This window comes from Canis lupus, chromosome 21, assembly GCF_048164855.1.
Source record: "Canis lupus baileyi chromosome 21, mCanLup2.hap1, whole genome shotgun sequence".
Classification (NCBI taxonomy): domain Eukaryota; kingdom Metazoa; phylum Chordata; class Mammalia; order Carnivora; family Canidae; genus Canis; species Canis lupus.
The window spans coordinates 23,259,002-23,280,147 of NC_132858.1; the positions used below are offsets into that span (position 1 = coordinate 23,259,002).

Sequence of the window (21,146 nt, forward strand, 5' to 3'; positions counted from 1 at the left end):
AATAGTCTTGCAGTGCCTGGGTGGCTCAGTTGGTTAGACAGTTGCCTTCAGCTTGGGTCGTGATCCTGGGGTGCTGGGATCAAGCCCTGTGTTGAGTTGAGCTCCCTGCTCAATGGGGTCCTGCTTCTCCCTCTGCTTGTGTTCTCTCTCCGTAAAATGAATAAATAAAATCTTAAGAAAAAAAGAAAGAAAGAAAGAATAGTCTTTTCAACAAATAGTCCTAGAACAATTGGATATCCCCTTGCCAAAGATTGAAAAATCAATGGTCCAAATGGATTCTTACCTTTCACCTTACACAAAAATCAACTGAAAGTGGATCATAGACCTAAACATACAAAGTCTAAACTACAGGTCTCAAAAACTATACAACTCTGAGATAAATACTTAGAAGTAAATCTTCATGAACTTGGGTTAAATGGCAGTTTCTTAACACCAAAAGCACAAGCAATAACAACAGCAAAATGGAGAAATTGGACTTCATCCTAACTAAAAACTCTTTTTGCTTCATAGGCCACGAAAGTGAAAAGACAACCCACAGAAGGAGAGAAAATGTTTATAAAACATACAGCTGACAAGGGACATGTACCTGAATATATAAAGAACTACAACTCAATGATAAAAAGGTAAATAACAAGGTAAATAACTCAATTAAGAAATGGACAAAGAGTTTGGATAGACATCTCTCTAAAGGAGATAAACCAATGGCTAATGAACACATGAAAGAATGCTCAACATCATGAATCATTAGGGAAGTTCAAATAGAAGTTGGAATGAGATGCCCCTCATATCCACTAGGATAGCTATAATCGAAGAGACAAATAGTAATAAGTGTCGGTGGGGATGTGGAGATATTGGAATCCATATACATTACAGGTAGGAATGTAAAACGATGCACCCACTGTGGAAAACAGTTTGGCACTTCCTCAATAGATTGAACATAGAGTTACTGTACAATCCTACCATATGATACTTGAAGATCCATAACCAAGAAAATTGAAAACATATGTCCAAAGAAAAACTGTATGCAAATGTTCATATCAGCATTTTTCATAGCCTAAAGTGGAAACAACCCAAATCTCCATCAACAGATGAATAGATGAGCAAAATATGACATATCCATACACTGGAATATGGTTCAACAACAAAAAGGAATAAAGTACTGATGTTTCCTACAACTTGAATGAACCTTGGAAACATGATGTTAATTGAAGGAGTCAGTCATGAAATACCACATTTTATATGATTCTGTTCATATGGAATGTCCAGAATAGGCAAACCGTAGAGTCATAAAATAGATTAGTGGTTGCCAGAGTCTGGAAGGGAAAGGACTGCCAGGTAGGAATGGGACTGATTACTTCTGGGCACGCAGTTTCTTTTGATGGAAATGTTCTAAAATTAGATTACTGTGATGGTTGCACAGCTCTTTGAATATGCTAAAAGCCACTACACTTTAGATGGGTAAGTTCCATACTATAGTATGTGACTATCTCAATAAAGCAGTTTAAAAAAAATCATTCTTGACTCCTTACTTTCTTGCACAATCCATGTCGAGCATATAAGGAAATCCTGTTGGCTCATGTATCTTCGAAACAGAATCTGAATCCAACTACCTATTGCCTCTTCCAGTTCTCCTGCCAGGTCTAAGCCACATTGTCTCTCATGAGCTTCTGCAGTAGCCCCTAAGAGATCTCTTTGCTTTATCCTTGTCCTCCTACAATTTCGACACAATAGGCAGTGTAAGCCTTTTAAAATCTAGGTCAGATCATGCCCTTCCTCTGCTCAAAATCATGCAATGGTTAACAAAATCCAGCAGGGGGAAAACTATAGGTCCAACTGACCTAGAACTCCAACACGTAAACTATAAGAGAAAGAAAAGGCTGAGGAGGACCCGCAGGCTAAAAGTGACTTAAGAGACACGTTAGGATTAAAGTAAGGTGATGAGATGCAAACATAGAGAAACACGTTAGGATTAAACTAACAGAATGAGGTGTAAACATAGAGAAACCCAGCAACTAACCAACAGAAAAGCCAAAGGGTGTTACATTTGTGCAGAGGCAGGGAATGCTGATTGGGACTGAGCCCGTGGAAGCATTTCTGAGGAGACTGGCAGGTATCCTTCTTGACCTGGAAGGTGGTTAAAAGAGTCTAGACCTCATGATAATTCACCAAGCTATACATTTGTTTGGTGTGGGATGCTGTATATTTTATTTTACAACGAAAAGATTAAGAACACAAACTCTGCCATGGTTCCCCCATCTGTTGGTGAAAAGTCGAAGTCTTAAAATAGTTCACAAGGCCACACCAGACCTGACCCATGGCTGCCTCGTGATTCATTCCTTGCCTCCACTATGCCCACCTTGCCTCACAACACTCTAGCCAGCGTCACCCCCCGCCCTTTCTTGAACATTCCAGGCATGTTGCTCCAGCTCTTCCCTCTGGCTAATCTTCTCAACCTCGTCAAGTCTCCTCAGATCTCCTGTTCTTGACGAAGAGTACGAGGAGTACTTTGCGCCCTGTTTTATGCAGCCATCTGCCTCCTTAGCTTAACCCTTTCCTTTTACTGTTTTCTACAATCTCTACCACCTTCTCTTATAAGAAAGGCTTCATTGCTGCTATAAACATCGGGGTTCCCTTTTCTCCGCATCCTCTCCAACATTTGTTGTTTCCTGCCTTGTTAATTTTCCCCATTCTCACTGGTGTGAGGTGGTATCTCATTGTGGTTTTGATCTGTATTTCCCTGATGGCAAGTGATGCAGAGCATTTTCTCATATGCATGTTGGCCATGTCTATGTCTTCCTCTGTGAGATTTCTGTTAGTGTCTTTTGCCCATTTCATGATTGGATTGTTTGTTTCTTTGGTGTTGAGTTTAATAAGTTCTTTATAGATCTTGGAAACTAGCCCTTTATCTGATATGTCATTTGCAAATATCTTCCCCCTTTCTGTAGGTTGTCTTTGAGTTTTGTTGACTGTATCCTTTGCTGTGCAAAAGCTTCTTATCTTCGGAGAAGGACAAACATTATATGTTCTCATTCATTTGGGGAATATAAATAATAGTGAAAGGGAATATAAGAGAAGGGAGAAGAAATTTGTGGGAAATATCAGAAAGGGAGACAGAACGTAAAGACTGCTAACTCTGGGAAACGAACTAGGGGTGGTAGAAGGGGAGGAGGGCGGGGGGTGGGAGTGAATGGGTGACGGGCACTGGGGGTTATTCTGTATGTTAGTAAATTGAACACCAATAAAAAATAAATTAAAAAAAAAAAAAAAAAAAGAAAGGCTTCACCTATTTACTCCGCCCATCTTTGTGGTCGGTCACTCCTCTAAAATATAAGCTCCATAAGAGCTTTATCCACAGATGCATCTTACCTGATAAGGTAAGGCTGAGTCACAGCCTGAGTCGCTTGACTGGTAAAGGTAACACCGAGCCACTTTTAGGTTTACACAACAAAGAAGAAAGCCAATGGAGCCAGTCTTCCCTGATTCTCATCCCTATAGACCAAAGAGGACTGATGAATAGAATGTGAACTCTGGGATATGCCATTGCTGAGGACTGGATTCTAGACTGCCCCCAAGTGGTTTTATATTCTGCAGCTCTATTCTGAAGAGGCTATAGCAGGAAGCCCTAAGAGTCATCAGAACCCAAGAGGTGGTCAGAAATGGTCTCACGATAGCCTCCCATAGGAGAGAGAAAGGGGAGGGGAGACAGCCTCTGAGCAGCTCTTTGAAAGCCTCATATGCTCTTGGGTTCCGGGAGGACCACAAGGCCTCCTGTCAAGACCCAGACAAGCTGCAACTGGGGCATGAACCTGCATGGGCTGTGTAAATACATGCAAAGCTGCCTGGGCACCAGGGAGAGCTGTTCTCCTGCAAGCAGACATTCAATAAATATTTATGCAATGAATATGTGAATAGCTGAAACCCACCCTGTAGGATTGACCTATGAGGAAAGAGAACAGGAGATGTGAAAGCATCTTTTTTGTAAGTCCTTCTTTTTTTAAAGGAACAGTGTGGCTCAGAGTGAGGAGCATGTACTCTAGAGTTGGACTGTCTGGGGCCTAAATGCAGCTTGGCCATAGGGCAGCTGGACAAGCTTGGGCAAATAGGTGTTGTATGAGCGACTGCTACCATCTTTATTCACTTGTATCTTATATTGGAATATAAGACATTTGAAAAGATTTACATTTGAAAAGATTCCTTGGTGCATTTGCTTTCTTTCCACTCCTGCCCTCTACCCCCATGCTTACAGTGGTGCCCCGTATGCCTTGATGAAAATGCTCGGTTTTGCATTGCACTGGAGATTGACTGCAATGATGTTTGATCAGTTATAGAAATCATAGAACCACCTTCTGGAAAGCGGAGAAAAGAAAAATCACTCATATCTACCAAGGCCAGCATAGGACCTGCAGGCATTTTAATATAATCCCTTTCGGTATTCCCCCCATATATATATAATATTTATTGAGGGCCTACCATGTGTGTTATTATTGATCTCCATTTTAAGAAGAGAAAACCGTAACACAGAGGCTTAGTAGCTTTCCCGGGATCACACCTGGTGGGTCACAGCTGGAACTGGAACCTAGGTAGTCAGCTGCCAGTACGTGTTGTGCTATCATAGCAAATGATCAATTTTACATTCTCACAGGAAGCAGTCTTAGTCCACTCAGGTTGCTGTAACAAAATAGAACTGACTGGATAGCTTCTAAATAGCAGGAATTTATTGTTCTGAAGGCTGGAAGTCCAAGGTCGGGGTGCCGGCACGGTTGGGTTTCTGGTGAGAACCCTCTTCAGGGTTGTGGCCTACCAACTTACTGTATCCTCGTGTGGTAGAAGGAGAGAGCTAGCCCTCTGGGGTTTCCTCTATAAACACACTGATCCCATTCACGAGGGCTCTGCCCTCATGAACCAAGCACCTCCCTGAGTCTGCACCTCCCTGAGTCTGCGCCCCCTGATACCACCACACTGGGGTTAGGATTTCAATGTATGACTTTGGAGCTGGGACACTGTTGGAGGAGGTCACGGAGAGGAGGTGACCACAGGTAGACCTGTGTGAGTGGGACCGGAGCAATCAGAGGCTTCTTATCCCCTTCCCTGTACTTGGAATATATGTTCTGCCCAACGGTCCCACACTAGGAGCTGTTTCAAGGACACAGCCTTGAGATATAGTGATGTGTTGTTGAGACCATCTGAACTGTGTGCAAGATGGAATCCCGTTAAGGCCTCTGCATAAACTTTTACGGTTCTGTGAGGTAGGTGCGGAGAGCTACTCGTCTCGTAGCCACCCAAGACAAGCCTCCACCGTAAGTTCCCTTGCATATCACACCTGCCGCCTACCAATTTGGAGTGTCTGCCTCTTTCTTCCATCTCTCCCCGAGCTCCGTATACAAGAGACAGTTTCAAATTTCTCCCAGGAAGCTCCTGAGGTTGGGTACCAACAGACACAAGCATTCAGACTAGAGCAAAGGCAAGAATCCCTTTTATGTAGAAACATGATCATAAGTATTCGTTTTAATGTCCATCATGTGGCTCTATCATGGGTTCCTTAATCACCTCCCCTACTTTGGAATACTTACGTTGTTGTAAAATTTTCACTTTTATAAACAAGCTGAGATAAATATCTTTGTACACAAAGTTGTTTCTGTGTTTAGGATTATTTCCCAGAAGTGCAGGTACAAGGTCAAAGCTAAGAACACGTACTTGGCTCTGGATCCTATCGCCCACGATCCTATCGTGGTTTTCCAATCGGGTCCACTTCCTGTCAGTAGCCAACAGCTTCCTGACTCAGCCTGGGTGTCCTCCTCCACGGGGAGCTGCTGGGTGGACCCCAGGAAGCTCTATTTTTACCAGCCCTCCTGGTGATTCTAATGCTGGCCAATTGTGGGAATGTTTTACCCACCCAGTGTCTTCCCTTTCCAAGCGAACACTTTGGATTTTATGAGTTGATTCTTCACCACAACCTTCAAAAATAAATCCATGATAGTACCTCCAATTAAACCACTTTGGTTGCAGACACTAATTCATTCAACAAATGCAGTGAATGTATACGGGTGCTGACCTAGGTGCTGGACATACAGGGGTGTACAAGACCACGTTCCCACTCCCATGGGGCTTACCTTGGGGTATGGCTTGGCAAATAACATACGAGAAAACAAAGGAAAAAAGCTGAGTGAAATCAGTCAAACAGAGAAAGGCAATTATCATATAGTTTCACTCATATGAGGAATATAAGAAATAGTGCAAAGGATCATAAGGGAAGGGAAGAAAAACTGAATGGGAAGTCACCAGAGAGGGAGACAAACCATGAGAGACTCTTAACTGTCAGAAACAAAGTGAGGGTTGTTGAGGGGCAGGTTGGGGGGGGGAGGGTGATTGAGTGATGGGCATGAAGGAGGACTGGGTGTTATATAAGACTGATGAATTGGGACGCCTGGGTGGCTCAGCGGTTGAGGGTCTGCCTTCAGCTCAGGGCGTGATCCCAGGGTCCCAGGATCAAGTCCCACGTCGGGCTCCCTGCATGGAGCCTGCTTTTCCCTCTGCCTGTGTCTCTGCCTCTCTCTTTCTCTCTCTTTCTCTCTCTCTCTGTGTCTCTCATGAATAAATACATAAAATCTTTAGAAAAAAAAAGACTGATGAATAAACTACATCTGAAACTAATGACATGCTCTGTGTTGGCTAACTGGATGCATATGTGAAAAGGGAAGGAGGCCATTTCAGAGAGCGAAACGTGCCGTGGAACTCCCAAAATGAACTCATGGGATAGATAGCGGCTTGGGGGACGTGGGAGGCACGTACTTTATACACAGTGGTCAAAGATGACACTCTGTGAGAAGATTGACGAGCAGACCTGCCAGGAAGCATTCTGGGCACGAAGAGCTGCAAACTTGAGATGTCTGAGCGACAGAAGCAAAAGGCCAGCTTTTCTCTACCTAGGAGCAAGGGAGGCGAGGGAGGGGCAGACGATGCAGGGCTTGTAGGCCTTGTAAGAGGTGACTGCGCTTGCAGTCAGGACATGCGACATGGTGCGGTTGAAGCAGGGGGATGACGTGCCAAGATGCACATGAATAAAGGGCCCCTCCAGCGCATGGTGGCAGGAGGACGGGGACAGGGCAAGTGACAATAAAGAGATTATCCAATTCCAGGCAGGAGAGGCTGGTGGTTTGTCCTAGAGTAATGGTACTAGGGATGTAGAAAAGGGTAGAGACCCCAGCTGTGTTTGGAGGTGGGGGGATTGGGACCCTCCACACAAGAGCTAGTATTTCACATAACTTTTAGTTAAGAGCAGTCATTAAAGGAAATCCCCTGGATGAGCAGATTGAAGCAGGTGGTCTTGGCTTCTAGCTCCGGCCCTCTGATTACCCAGCCAGGTGACTGCGAGCAAGTCACGTTATCACTCCTGGCCTCACTTTTTGGGGTTGAAATAAACGTGTAAGATCACTTCAATTTCTAACACTGTCCTATAGATTTTTAAAACGATTTTATTTATTTGAGATAGAGACAGAGTGAGAGAGAGAGCCCGAGTGGGGGGGGGGGGGGGCGGGGCGCAGAGGCATAGGGAGGGCCAGGAGCCTGAGGCAGGGCTCCATCCCATGACCCCGGGATCATGACCCGAGCCAAAGGCAGGCGCTTAACCGACTGAGCCACCCGGGCACCCTCATCCTATAGATTTTTTTGATGTAATGCTCTCTACATAGCTCTTCCTTGCACAAGGATTTGCTGAATGCCTACTGCGCACCGGCGTTGTACTAGGTGTCGATGCATCTGTTAGACATTCAGTGTCCTCTGGGGAGCTGCCAGGCTGGGAGAGGCAGCTGCTGGTAACAAATAATTGTGCAAGGAAGTGGTTACTAGCTGTTGTGGTCAGAAGTACTAGGGAGAGTGACAGGGGACACAGCTTGATTGGTCTTCCCGCTGCGGTGGTTGGTGCGGGCGCCGTCTGTTGAAGGCAAATCAAAACCCTCATAGGCTGTGTCCTGTGAACTTGGGCTTGCAAGGCCTGGTCATCTTCATGGTCACAGACAAATGATTCCAGCGCAGGCCTGTCCCAGGGGCCGCACGGCTCTGGGTACATTTCTCCCTTGAGGTCTGCTAGTTCTACTTCGGCAAAGCTGAACTTTTTTCCTAGAATTGAATGTCATCGAGGGCATATCTATGGCCGGATGTCATGATCCCCCAGAGTGAAGCAGGCATCTGGTGACACACCAGGCACCCCGTTCTCTCTCTCTGCCTCTGCCTAGGGTTCTGGGAGGGAAGGCCAGTGGCCGACACTGCTGGCACTGGATTTGGACTATCCGGTTAGAAAATAGGCACCCTTCTTCATTGCCACTCTCGAGGATTATGTCAGGAATGAGTCTCTGCGGTGAGAGGCAGAGATAAGCATTTCAAGTTGCTCTGGGTTGTTTTTGAAAGTGATTAATTCAGTTTCTCCATCTGCCCACCTCTCCCCACTCAAGGGTCACACAAAGACACAGAAACACGGTCGACCTTGGGGCGAACGTCCTGTCTGCCTCGGCAGAAAGGGACCACGCTGCTTTCTTTCTCTTTGGAGGATTCCAGATAAACTCTCACTCTGGATGGGAACAGGGTATTAGAATCCCAGTAATACGGTGGAGGGAGAAGAAGCCCTTTTTGGGGGCTGAAAGAAGGATGACTAGGTCTCTGTCTCCAGGACTCGCCCCAGGGAATCAAGAAAAGACCACACAGCCCATAAGGAGGTGCCCTGTTCTCCAACTGTTCTCTAGTCAGGAATGCTGGAGTCATTTTTTAAAATCCATCATTATAGGGGCACCTGGGTGGTTCAGCAGTTGAGCATCTGCCTTTGGTTCAGGGTGTGATCCTGGGGTCCTGGGATCGAGTCCTGCATTTGGCCCCCCACTCAGTGAGGATTCTGCTTGGCCCTCCCCCTGCTTGTGCTCTCTCTCTCTCTCTCAGAGGTGTGCACAAAAATAAATAAAATATTTATTTAAAAAACTGAGACATTAATCAGCAGATAACATTATATTAGTTTCAGGCATACTTGTCATCAGTTTTTAAATTAAAAAAAAAAAAATGACACTGATGTAAGTAATGGGCATAGCACAGGGTCTGAGCTCAACGACTGAGGTCACGGCCTAACCATGACAATGTCCCCAGGAATCTGTTTCTGACCGTTGCCGCTGCCCATTGGGGGCTGGTCTCGTCACCAGCTACTGAGCACCTAGAAAGAGCAGCAGACAAGAAGCAGGAGATCTGCTGCCCCTTTTCTCTGTGACCTTGGCCAGGTCATTACATTTGAAGACCCAGGACCTGAAAATGAAAAAATTTAATAAAACAAACTCTAAGATCCTAATTAGCACTTTATCATTTTTCAAGAGGGCTCCTATTAGTCCCTGGAAGGAAGGCCGAAGCTCCAAATTACTGGTGTGCTTTGTGGGGTTTTCTTTTCCCTTCCAGCATCTTCCTGCCACAGCTCCCGCCACCACCCCGTGCTTTCCCTGGTGTTCCTGGTAGGAGGGGAACCTGCTCGTGGCACCTGCCCATGCAGCAGTCTACCCACTGAACATGGGTGGTTGGAGCCACTCGGGAGGACACTTGTCCCGGCTCCCTCTCTTTGCAGATGAGGAAGCCAAGGTCCAATGATGTGAAGGGCTCCACCCACTGTCGCACAGCTGTGGGTCCCAGAGCTGGACTGGAACCTGCTTTCTCTTACTCTGTTTGCTTCTTCTCTCCTACTGGGTAAGTAGTAGCGCACAAGGTAGGTCCAGGTGACCCTTGGACTCCTAGCACGAAGAGCCTTGCTTGGAATCAAATGACCCAAGAAAAGGCAGTTGTCCCTTTGCTTCCAATGAGGCCAAAACATGAAAACTAGGAGACCTGTGTAGGGGCACCTGGGTGGTTCTAACTCCAGCTGGCTGCGTGTTTTGAGTGAACTACCTAATTGCTCTGTGCCTTTACTCCACCCCAACCCCAGCTACTCTGAAAGCTTGACTTCCGCCCACCTTACTAGTCATTATACAAAGGGCCCTAAGGGGACAAAGCCTTGTTTTAAGGATGAAACCACTCAGAGGGATAGTTCAGCCCCTGACTTCTACGGGGGAAACTGAAGCTTTCTGCTCAGTGCCCAGAGTTTCATGCTCAGCTTTGGAGTTTTCTCTTCCAGTGAGTGAACAAGGCCCACTTAGAAACCCGAACCTACCCACCAGCCCCTGGGGTCGAGTCCCGACCCCTGGGTCCGTGCGGCCGAGAGAGGAAAGTGCCTGCCTCCAGACTCAATGGGCCCATTATGCTCAGCTCCTTCCCTAGCAGAACACTGTGTCTTTGAGGGCCTGGGAGCAACTGGTCCTACCTGTTTAGAGTCAGTACATTCTGTTTGCTGGAGGGATGAAGGGTAGAGCGGCACACACCACATCTCATGGTCGTAAATGCCATTTCAAGTTAATTATTACCACGTACAGTAGTACTGTACAAACTCCCCACACACCGAGCGCCCTGCCCATGGGAGGCTGGCGGGTAGCACATAAGGGGGTCATTGTGTGCGCCGGGGAGGGAGGGCGAGGTGCCTACGGATGGGTGCCAAGCGTGGTCTCCTAGCTCGCACACTCAGGAGCGGGGAGGCTGGGACACCGTGCACCTATTTTCTCATTTCCTAAGACAATCTATTTACCTTCATTATTGACATTGGGGTACTGTTACCGAAAGTGGAATTTGTGTCATTCGGTAAAATACCCAATCAGCCTAACCTGACATTACAGCACGTCAACCGGATCCCACACACAAAAACAGTCCCCGTCCCTGGCCAGAACCGGTTCTTTTGTAGCCAGAGCCATCCTCCTCCAGCTGGGGAGTCGTGTGGGCCTGCCTGCAGACTGACGGTTGGTTGGAGGGAGGGTGTTTCTAAACACCTGAAAGACTGCAGTTGATGGCTATCAAGCCCCAACCAGCCTCTTCTGTCTGCCAGAGACAAAGCAAGAATGTTCCCCTCCTGAGGTCTCAGTTTACAGGCTTGTCACATTGATAATTAGGCAAGGCTCGCCACCTGCACTCCTGTTTAGAGGTTCCTCCCGAGACAGTCCTGACATCGCCTTTAATCAGCCCAGCTGTGACTCCACCTGTTTCCACTGCCACCTCCAGACAGAGGGGATTGCTCTAGGGCCAGAAGGCTATGAACTGGGCCGACTTTGTGGGACAGCACAACCAGTTGGATAATCTGATAAGACCAAGAAGGATAATCCTTTCCTGTCCTCCTAGGAGAATCAAGTCCCTCAAGCCTGAAATTCCATCTTTAGTGCACACTTTGTGCTGAGCATTACCCTCTGTGATAATCCTCATTTCAAGTAAAAAAAAAAAAAAAAACCCTCTAGGAGGGCAGGAATATAAATTTTTAGCATTGCAATACATTGATCAGACTGGGAAAGGTAACGTGAAAATCTTGGGTGTTGGAGGTGCGGGCCCTCATGAGAACCGGGGGGAGGGAGTTCAAGAAGTTGATGTACGCTGAGTGCTAAAGAGGAGTCATGGCACCCAAGGCACAATGAGAGTGTTTCCTGAGGGGCCAGAGTTACAGGTCCTTGTTTCCTCTTCCCCCTGAGAGAGACAGAAAAACAATTTTTTTAAACCCATAGACTTCCATGCATATGAATTCACAGTGACTGTTGTGGACACTGTTGTTTGGCCATCCAACAAAACAACATTCCCTTTTCTTTGGGGGACCATTCTTTCCATCTTTTACGTCTATGTGGTTCAGGGAAAGCTGACTTCACCCCCACACTTCACCCCTTTAGGCCTGGACCACCACATTGTTGTACCCCATAGTCCTGCTGGCTACCGTCACTGTTACATGGACCAACAGGCATGTGGTCTGTGCTAAACCATTTAAACTCAAATGTAGGGCTTTTACTGAAACTACTGGGGAAGGAACCACCTCTCTGCTGGTCGTGCTAAGCTGATGGAACAGAAGCCAGCTAGTGATCTTATGATGACACATGAGGTATGTGCCCATTGGGAGTGAAACCAATTCAGAGGAGGATGGAATCAAAGCTTTAGAGAGCCACACTGCTTATGATAGCATTCGCACACCTGGCTCTCACTGCACCTGCAGCCAGCACAACCTCAGACTTTTCGGTTGCTTGAGCCAAAAAACGTCTGCCTCTTTCTTAAGCCAGTTTGAGTTTCTGATGCAACAGAACAAGTTCTAAGTATAACACAGACTTTATCGTATGGCTCACAATGCTGCTAGTCCTCAGCTGGTGGCACCCTCCTTCTCCACCTGATTCTGCTGCATTCTAGTGAATTTGGCTCAAACCTGGGCCTTGGCGTGGTCATCAGTTAACTGGGGGGTGATAACAGGACAGATAGAAAGGAGGGAAAGAGAATCACTGGTACGGAAGAACTTTGCTTTCCTGGGAAGGAACAAGCTGTAGAAATCCTCAGTCTTAAGTGACAAAGGTGGACTCCCCATCTTGCCCCGGAGAGGATTCTGGAGCTTTGCTACTTGACGTGAGATCCCTGGACCAGCAGTGCATGCAGCACCTGAACTTGTGAGAGCTAAAGAATCTCAGCCTTATCCCGGACCCACGAATCAGAATGTATGTTTTCACAAGGGGTGAACATAGGTGATTGGGGTGATTGGTTAGTGTAGGAAAGGCAGGGAAGCACTGCTCAAGAGACTCCAGAAAGCCGGGCCCCCAGAAACGCTGTACCCATTTCCTATGCCAGGGTCCCATGCCTAGTCTCAGCTCCCTCACTTTCAGAAAGTGAAAAAAATACTTGTCCCTTCAATCCCCACGTTTCACAGAGGGGTAAACGAAGGCTGAGGAGCACAATGACTTGTCCAGGGTCAGAATCAGCTGCTCAGTCAGATGAAAAGCATGTGTTCTGAAAATCTTGGTGACCTTGGGTTAGGCAAAGATTTTGATGCAATACCAAGCAAGATCTATCAACAAAAAAATAGATTAAAAAATACAAAATTAAAACCTTGTACTCTTCAAAAGATACTATTAAGAAAATTAAGACAGTCTGTACTGTGGTAGAAAATATTTGCAAAACACATGCTTGATAGAGGGCTTTTTTATCCTTTCAAACTCAACATTAGGAAAACAACCCATTAAAAATGGCAAAAACTTTTAAAAATAGATGACTTCACAGAAAAAAAATTATACCGATGGCAGATAACCACAGAAAAACAAGCACAACGTCTTGAGAGGTTAGGGAAGTGTACATAAAACCACAATGAGATACCTGTACATACCTACTAGGTTGGCAAAAACAAAACAACGGACAGCACCAAGTTCAGCGAAGAGATCGCAAGAAACTAAGATGTTCACACGTGGCCAGCAAGATGGCAAAAATGGAACAGCCACTTGGGAAACAATTTGGTAGCTTCTTACAAATGCCAACAGATATGTATCATAGGACTAAGAGGTTCCATCCCTAGGTGTTTATCCAAGAGAAACGAAAACTTACATTCACGTGTGGAACAAAAAAAATGTACATTGTGAACATTTATGGGGGCTTTTGTTGCAACAACCAAACTGTGGAAATAACCCGAATCTCTTTCCACTAGAGCCTGGATAGATGAACTGTGGTATATCCACAAAATGGAATATTCCTCAGCGATAAAAAGGAATGGGGTGGGAGGGTGGGGAAGGACCACGGGCACATCTCAGAAGCATTGTCCTGAACCAAGAAAGCTAGACTCAAGGCTATGTCCTGCATGATCCCACTCACAGGACCTTGTAGGAGAAGCAGATCTATAGGCATGAAAATCCCATCGGCGAGTGCCAGGAGCTGAGGTGGACAGGGGTGATCGTCAAGTGGCCATGTTCCTTGCTAGGGCCACCATAACAGAGTGCCACCAAGCGGGTGGCTTAAATGACAGAAATTAACTGTCTCACGGGTCTGGAGACCAGAAGTCTGCAGTCAAGGTGCTGGCCGGGCTGTCCTCCCGAGGGCTGAGAGGGGAGGACTGCTCCAGGCCTCTCTCTTTGGCTTGCATTTGGCTGTCTTCATGTCTACACGGCCCTCTCTGGCTGTGTGTGTGTCTCCAGGTTTCTCCTTTTTGTAAGAACCAGTCATGTTGGATTAGAACCCACTCTGAACACCTCATTTGAACTTGATTACTTCTGTAAAGACCCGATTTCCACTTAAGATCACAGTCTGAAGCGCCGGGGCTAGGAGCTCATCATATGAATTTTGCAGGGATGCAATTCAACCCATGACAGGGGCACAAGGGAACTTTGGGGGGCTGTGGAACTATTGCGTGTTTTAATCGTTGGGGGAGGGGGCCTCAGGTACGTATGCATTAGTCTAAACGCCTAACACTGCACCCCAACAAGGGTACATGTGACTGCATGTAACAGAATTTAATTTTTAAAACTAGAAAAAATAAAACAGATCTACCAGGTTTTTCTTCAAAAGATTATTGCTCTTCCCATCTACCATCCCGCCCTGACTCTGCTGTGTTCCAGGCATCTGTGGTGGTGAGGAGTTATCTTTTTTTTTTTTAAGATTTTATTTATTTTATTCATGAGAGACACAGAGAGAGAGGCAGAAACACGGGCAGAGGGAGAAGCAGGCTCCATGCAAGGAGCCAGATGTGGAACTCGAACCCAGGACCCCGGGATCACGCCCTGGGCCAAAGGCAGACGCTCATCCACCGATCCTCCGGGGCGCCCCAAGGATTATCTTTTCAGAAAAGATTATTTCCCTGCTGTGTGTGTTCAGCCACATGCGGCCTTCCAGCAGAGCACGAGGAGCCCAGCAGGTGGAATGGCCCAGTTAGCATTGCCCATCGGGAGTGGGATGAGGTAAGGAAGGTGTGGGCTGGCTGGGGAGATCTGGTTTGGGACCTGGCGAGGTTAGCGGGAGCCGGGCTCCCCTGCCAGCAAGAGGCTGCACCTTGGGCCCACAAGTCTGGGGGGCTTGGCCCCCAGCCGAGGCCACTCGAGGACACCTGCCGGCGGCCCCCGGACACCAGGGAGGAACACACAAGGAGGCCTCACGTTCGCAGGAGGGGCAGGGGCAGTGGACTTGGCACCACACGGCTGGGGGGTAGGGGTGCGGGGACAGGTTAGAGACGCACACACACCTTGTTTCACGACGGAGGGCGAGGGTTCCAAGAGGTGAGAGCTAACAGCCTTGGAGCCCTTCCCAGCCCACCCCTGGCAGCTGCCCCTGCGCACCCCACCCCCGTGCGCGTGTCTGTGTGTGGGGGGGGGCGTGGGTGTGTGTGTAAGACCTAAGCCACGGCATACAGGGATGCCTGGAGAGGAGAAGCCATGTTTCTGGAAGGATCTAGAGCAGAGTACAGCCTAGGCTGGTTCCCCAGCCCCCTGCTTTCAGGGAAGGTGCTCTCTGGGTAGTCAGCTCCTCCTGAACTCCCCAACTTCGCCAGTCTACACCGGGGCGTGTGGGGGAGCCTGGGGCCTGAGGCCTCTGGGCCCCACAGGGAACCAGCTGGGAGGGAGGCAGCTGGGGAGCCCACCTCCTCAAGGGGCGCAGCCCCAGGGCCCCCAGAGCAGCCAAGGGACCCGGAGGCCCTGCCACCTGCCGTGGGCCCCTGGCCTCTCTCGGGGGGAGCCCGCCGTCTTGCTAACCTCGTCAGCCTTCTCGGGCCTGGGGCTGCTCCCTCTGCCTCCGGTCGGCCTGGCCCCCGATCTCTTGTCCCTTTGGGTTTTCACTGCTGGTGCTTTATTATTACTTTTTTAATCTCCTGATTTGTATTTCCCCTGATTTCATTTCCGAAGCTGAAACCAAAAAAAGCCTTCTGTTTCTCTGGGCTTAGTTTTCTTGTCCATAAAGTGGGGGTTGAGGAAGGGGGTTTCTTTCCATCAGTTCTGTGTCCAAAGAGCAGGAGGTTTGGACTCAGAGGGTCTGAGTTTTCAAGGTATTTTTTTCCTGTCCATATTTATGGACCACCAGGGACCACGTGCCACACTCTTCCTCACCAAGTCTTCATAACCCTTCGGGGCACTATCGTTACCCACCCCCCCTTTACACAGGAAGCAACTGAGATCAACCTCCCAGGTGTCCCCCCTCAGCACACAGCCTGTCCCAGGTGGCAGGCAGGCCGGCAGGGTTTGAACACCAGGGTTCATACTCTTTTTCCCCCTCAGCTTTACTGACACGGAAGGTTGTATAAGTTCAAGGTGTGCAACGTGCTGGTTTGATACGTGTGCATGCTGTATCCGCGCTGCCAGAGCGAGCGCAGACATCGGTGCATATTGTGAAATGATCACAATGAGTTTAGTTGGCATCCATCACCTCACATAGTTCCATTTGGTTTTTTTTTTGGGGGGGGGGTGAAAACTCTTAAAAAATCTACTCACTTAACAGCTTTCAAGTGTCCAACACAGTCTTGGGCCCTGTCGTCACTGCGCCACATCAAAGACACATCCACTCCCCCACGTTCACTGCAGCAACGTTGGCAGGATCCCAGACGCGGACACAGCCGAAGTGCCCATCGCTGAACGTGAATGGATAAAGGAAATGTGATAACACGGTGGGATGGCGTAGTGGAATATAACGGAATATTACTTGGCCACATAAAAGAAGGAAGTCTTGTTGTTCGGGACAACGTGATCGGAACTCGAGGGCATCGTGCCGGGTGAGATAAGTCAGACAGAGAAAGACAAGTGCTCTACCATCTCCACCTGCAGAGCCTAACAAATCCAAACTCCTAGAAACAAAGCAGATTGGTGGTTGCCAGATGCAGGGGTGGGGGGTCGGGGAAAGGGTGGCCAAGAGTACAGGTTGCAGGGTTCCTGCTCTTAGCCACCCCACGAAGTCCAGACCAGTTATAGGTCTCTTTTGCTGTGTGGCCGCTGATGCATCGTTTGGACTCTCTGGGCTGAACTCTTCTCATTTGGCAAATGGAGGCGTTGTAGGGTTCCTGCCAGAAATACTGAGCCGCTGTGGTGCAAGCCCTTTAGGGGTTAAAGCACCCACAAGAGCTCTCTGCTCATGCTTACCTGTTCCCTTCGCTTGTCTCCATGTCGGGGCCTTCTACACAGAGAAGAGCCAAACGTTTGGGGCACTGATCACACACCAGCACTGGGCACACTTTGTTTTCCCTGCCTTTCATTTAACTTCACAAGAAACCTGGAAGGCAGGGGCTACGATTCTCTTCACTCCACAGGTGAAGCTGACGCACAGAGAGGTTGAGAAGCCTGCCTAAGGTGACACAGAGAGTTAGCGGGGGGGCCGGCACTCAAAATGAGGTCTGTGTGACCTCATTCTGTTGACCTCATTCTGTTGACCCAACGATGCTGTCACACCAAGACTGGCACTAGGGTGAGGGCAGGGAGGAGACTGTGTGGCTGAGATTGGAGGCATCTTGTAAGCTCTGCCCATAAGCAAGGGCAAGAATTTAAGTTAGGAAGACATTCCCACGTTTTATTTTTAATAACCTGTCACCTCTCTCTGTTCGTCTGTGCTATTGGTTAGTGGACTTCTGCAAATGTCCAGGTACCAGTCATGCGACTCTTACGTGAGACTCTGGGTGTGCACATCCACATGTATAAAGACGGAGAAAATAAAACAAGGTACGGCATTGCTCATAGCTTTTCATCTATTTCTGAGTCAAAAACAAGACTGTAAGTACTGCTGTGCTCGATTTAGGTGTGAGCCCTTCACTCTCAAATCCCTGCTTGGTACTTTGCATTGCCCTGGGCAAAGACAAGGTCCTTCGTAAATTGTTCTGGGTAGCTTGAGTTTTTTCTAACCTTTCTTTCCAACCACCAAGGATCTGAGTTACCTCCATCCTGGAAAGGGAAAAGGCAGAGCCAGGGGGATGGCCTAAGAGGAGCAGTGTGATGGGCTCAGCGGGCCTCACAGACCCATGATGCTAGGGGCATGGGGTGGGAGGGAAGGCACAGGGCTGAGTGGGAAGGGGCAGGGCTTCCCCCCACCCCATCATGACATAAGATGGATAAGTCTACCATCCATACCTGGCCAGCCTGCCCTTGGAAGGGCCTCTCCAACCCCTGCCTCATCTTTCAACTTCCAATACTCCACTGACTTCCCATGAGACCTTCCTCCCTATCACCTAATTTCTGCTAAGATGTCTATCCATAAATTGCCTTACGTGGACTGGCTGCCTGACTGTATTGGAATTTCAATCCAAGATCTTTGGAGATCCAGGACAATCAGTCATGGAACTACAGTCTCTCAGAAGGGAAGGGCTGAGCTATCACCGAATCCAGAGGGGACAGGTTCTCAGGTCTGGGGCAGGCAGGTAAATGCAGATGTCCCAAGCAGGCACATGACCTAGGGGTGGTGACCAGGTAGGCCAGCAAGGACAGCCTTGCCTCCTCTAAAGACATCCAAATTCCAGCTTTTGAAGACACTCTTCAGGCAGAAAGAAAAACAAAACAAAACAAAACAAAAAAAACCCAGAAACACCAGCAGAGTGAAATAAGGAAATAGGAAAAGCTACACTTTAAATGCCATGTGGTGTCCTGGCTGGGATCCTGGAACAGAAAAGAGACATTCGTGGAAAAGCAGTGAGGTGCACATGAAGCCTGCAGTTTAGCTTCTAGTAGTGCACCAATGTTAATGCCTTCGTTGGCAAGTGTACCGTGATTGGTGTGAGATGTTAATGATAGAGGGAGTTGGGTCAAGGGTACCTGGGAACTCTCTTGTTCTATCTTTGCAACTTCTTTTGTAAATTAAAATTATTCCAAAATGATGTTTATTAAAAACAAAAACAAAAACAAAAAAAAACAGCTACCTCCATAGGGGAGATCTCTGATTACAGTACCTGTCGCTTATTCACTGTGTCTAAGAGCTTTGTGTATACTATTCCGTGGGATCCTTGTGACAATTCTATCAGAGTTATCCTTGTGACAATAATTTTTGTCATCCTTTTCATCTACGAGGCATCTAAGGCACAGGCAGGTTATGTATCTTGCCCAAGGTCACATAGTGACCCTGCGGCAGAGCCAGGCTTCTATTCCGATGCACAGTATATTTCTCCCAACCAGCCCACCTGCGGGATTGTAAACAGGCTTGTCAAGATCAGAGGCTCACTGGGGATCCCTGGGTGGCTCAGTGGTTGAGCGTCTGCCTTCAGCTCAGGGCACGATCCCTTAGAGTCCCAGGATCGAGTCCCACATCTGGCTTCCTGCAGAGAGCCTACTTCTCTGCCTATCTCTCTACCTCTCTCTGTGTATCTCTGGAGAATGAATAAATAAAATCTTTACCAAAAAAAAAAATAAAAAAAAAAGATCAGAGGCTCACTAGTATTACTCACTAGTGTCAACTTGTAACAAAGTCGCAGGGCAGGACTGCAGGGAGGTGAGTGAGACACCTCCTCAGGTGCAAAGTGGTAAGAGCTCTACTACCTTCCCCATTAGGTTGGCTACTGCTTAAAAAAATAAAAAAAGAGAGGAACAAGTGTCAGGGAAGATGAAGAGAAATTGAACCCTCGTGCTCTGGGGGTGGGAGTGTAAGCTGGGGCAGCTGCTCTGGAAAACAATATGGCGGCTCCTCAAGAGATGAAGGAGAATCACTGCATGATCCAGCAATTCCTCTTCTGGGTATCTACCAAAAAAAAAAAAAAAAAAAAGAATTGAAAGCAGGATCTCAAGCAGATATTTGTACACCCATGTTTATAGCAGCATTATTTTCAAAAGCTAAAAGGTAGAAGCAACCCTAGTACCCATGGATAGATCCATGGCTGCACAGATGTGGTAAACACACACACACACACACACACACACACACACACACACACAGTGGAGAATTGCTCAGCTTGAAAAGGAAAGACGTTGTCACAAGTGCTATCCCATGGATGAACCTTGAGGACGTCGTGCCAAGTCACAAACAGAAGTACCATATGATGGACTCCACTTCCGCGGGGTATCTCCAGTTGTCACGTTTATAAAGACAGAACGAATGGCGGCTGCCAGGGGCTGTGGGGAGGAGGGGTTGGGGAGTTGCTGTTCAATGAGTATATAGCGTTTCACTTTGGGAAGATGGAGACTTCTGGAAACGGGTGGCACTCTTAGTTTTACAACAGTGTGAATGTGTCTAATGCCGCTGAGCACGTAAGCTTACACTTACACTTACCAATGCTTCAGACACTAAATTCTATGTTATGACTCTTTTGCCACAATTTAAAATATAATAGTCGTTTAAGGGGGACTGAAAACCTTGGTCATCAAGGTAATATTCCAATGCAATATTTTTAAAACTAAAAATTAATGTAAAAAAAAAGTCCGAAAGGAAAACATACCAGCCTTTTAAATAAAGACAGGATCAGGGGCAGGGTGGCTTCAATTTATCCTGGAATCTGCCTCAGGAGGAAGACTCGGCAGCATAGATCCTTGAAGGACACACTCCCTCGAGTGCTCGTGGGAACCTTAGGGCTAGATGGGGCCTGGAGTATACATCGAAAAGGCTCCTAGATGATTCTGACATTTGGTGTTCCCTGCCCAGTCCCACCCACCCCACCACCCCAATACAGAGGAAAAGAAAAAATTCAGCATGTTTTGGAGAAAACAGCTCCCAAATAGTTAACTTTGACTTCCTGGAGGTCACAGCTAGTTGGCAAATGAATTCCTGGTGAAATGCCTGGTTGCTCCAGAGCCAGAAAAGGATGCGTGTGGGAGCTGGATGCCCTGGGTGTCCCATTCCAGGGTGGTTCTGCCTTAGGGGCCCCTTGGCTCAGCTTCGAGGTGCCCCTTTAGGACACCAAGCCTGCATATCCGTGGCCGGAGCTTTTGGACAGTTTACTGACCTTCCAGCCCCAGGCTGGTTTTGCAATGTGCTTCAGACCTAACCTCTCAGCACCTGGCCGCCCTTTGCCAACTCTCCTGGGAAGCCACGGATGGGATGGCAGCAGACAAGTTCGTGCAGCAACAGCTGAGGTTTGGGTCTCGCCATTAGCAATGCAAATGCAGGGGAGTGTCAGCTGATTTATTAAATGGAGCCCTTGGCACATCCTCATGCCCTACTGGGGTTCATCTGTCATCCCCTCGTCAGCCCTGGAGCTGGTGGATGGGCTGCATGTGCTAACCCAGCTCCATTAATATTGTCTCAGGGCTCCAGATTTATGGAGGCTTCTTTCTTCATGTTTGGATCCCAGTGATTAGAGTCAGGAGATCCTGTCACTGGCCCTGTAGGCTCCCACCCTCTCTCTGCAGGTTTTCTTTACCAGGGAGGAGACAAAATTC

General features: G+C 47.7%; 1 long non-coding RNA gene across 2 annotated transcripts in view; it reads left to right on the top strand.

Moving 5' to 3' along the window:
• LOC140612887 (uncharacterized) overlaps positions 1-19,083 on the top strand; it is a 31,576-nt gene extending 12,493 nt beyond the window's left edge. For both annotated transcript variants that reach the window (XR_012013992.1, XR_012013991.1), the window contains 4 exons: positions 511-623; positions 9,590-9,708; positions 16,306-16,576; positions 17,416-19,083. This is a non-coding gene — a long non-coding RNA (uncharacterized lncRNA). The remainder of the gene's footprint in view (positions 1-510; positions 624-9,589; positions 9,709-16,305; positions 16,577-17,415) is intronic.
• The last annotated feature ends 2,063 nt before the right edge of the window (positions 19,084-21,146 follow it).